Genomic DNA, 1444 nt, shown 5'->3' with positions numbered 1-1444 from the left:
CCTCTAGAACTTTGAATTCAATAACTTGAGTTTGACTCGTGATAGGATCTCTCTTCTTGTGGAATCTACATAAAATAGGAAAACCATTCCAAAACAAAATTTTACAAGGGGTTCTATGGTGTAGTGGTTAGCACTTTGGACTTTGAATCCAACGACCTGGGTTCAACTCCCGATAGGACCTTTAAGAAATCACCTTGATGTAAAATCCCAGAATATACCTACCTTTAAGAAATCACCTTGATGTAAAATCCCAGAATATACCTACCTTTAAGAAATCACCTTGATGTAAAATCCCAGAATAAGGTAACGACAACCAAAGACATTTTTAAAAAGGGTGTTACTTAGCATTCGATGCGAAAACACAAATTTACTTTGAGGCATAAGGAGGCATCAAATTTATAAGTTCTTAGGAATAGCCCACCATGATATTGTGCACATAGTATCTGCTAGAGACCAAGGGTACATGTGGGGAAGCTATTATTTCATGGTAAAGTCACATGGATCATGATGAGCATTTTCTCCCATATCTTGGTTTCGAATAACTCCCAAACTTCATTACCTTTTATAACCTCTCGAGATAAGGATTCATACAACATTTCATAAAATAAGATCTACTGATGTGTTTCATAGCATTTGAAGGTCATCTAGGTCATTAAAACGAAGGTAAATTACCTTAGGGGCATTATAGTCATTTTACATTGTTTCTTGGTTTACCTACTTATCCTTATCCAATGACCACCAAATTTCATATCTAACCTCAACATGCTATAATATGCTCAGTATTAAAATATGATAGGCAGCGGAGCTCATATAGTAGGTTAATTTGATGTTACTTAAATCTAGAACTATTTGATCGGTTCAGGGTCTTAATTCACGGTTCTTTGGGTTTTTCTTTCATATATCCTTAATTCATACGTGGTTTAGGGTTCATATGAAAATCCAAAGGAATTCTACAGGTATTTCTTAATAAAGAGTCCAAGGGGGCTACTTACCTCGTCGTCAACGTTTGGGACCTCCATTCTTGAGCTTCAAGTATTTGAATTACTTCAAATTTCCTTCCACATACTCCTTATTGTATCTAGTTTATGAAACCATAATGTTTTTCTTGACAATCGGTCTAAAATGGGGTTAAAATTGAGAAAACCAGAGAAAAGATCAAATTTTGAGTTGACTTGGACAGTTCAGTTGAATTGGCCGTATCATCGTTTTCTTCCTCTGAACAGATAGAAGATGCGCATTTTTCGCCTCGCCACCATCTGAAACTCGGCCTGTACAGCCACATTTATAGCGTTTTTCTCCTCGATTTCTTCGTGAAACTTAAAGATGGATGTTACAAGAAAGGGCTAGGGATTTATTTGATACCTTCTTGTGGATCGTAGCATAAGATATTCGCTTCCAAAGTTCATCCAAAATCTGATTTATCGCTAGAGATAAAACAAATGAT

General features: G+C 36.0%; 1 non-coding gene across 1 annotated transcript; it reads left to right on the top strand.

Annotated features, from left to right (window-relative positions):
* The first annotated feature begins 109 nt into the window (after window positions 1-109).
* TRNAQ-UUG lies at window positions 110-181 on the top strand. Its single transcript has one exon. It is a non-coding gene; the product is annotated as a tRNA-Gln (tRNA).
* Window positions 182-1444: the final 1263 nt, after the last annotated feature.

The sequence above is a fragment of the Cucurbita maxima genome, unplaced genomic scaffold (genome assembly GCF_002738345.1).
Source record: "Cucurbita maxima cultivar Rimu unplaced genomic scaffold, Cmax_1.0 Cma_Scf00166, whole genome shotgun sequence".
NCBI classification, from domain to species: domain Eukaryota; kingdom Viridiplantae; phylum Streptophyta; class Magnoliopsida; order Cucurbitales; family Cucurbitaceae; genus Cucurbita; species Cucurbita maxima.
The sequence above is the reverse complement of the archived record's forward strand: the minus strand, read 5'-3'. Positions and strand labels throughout refer to the sequence as shown.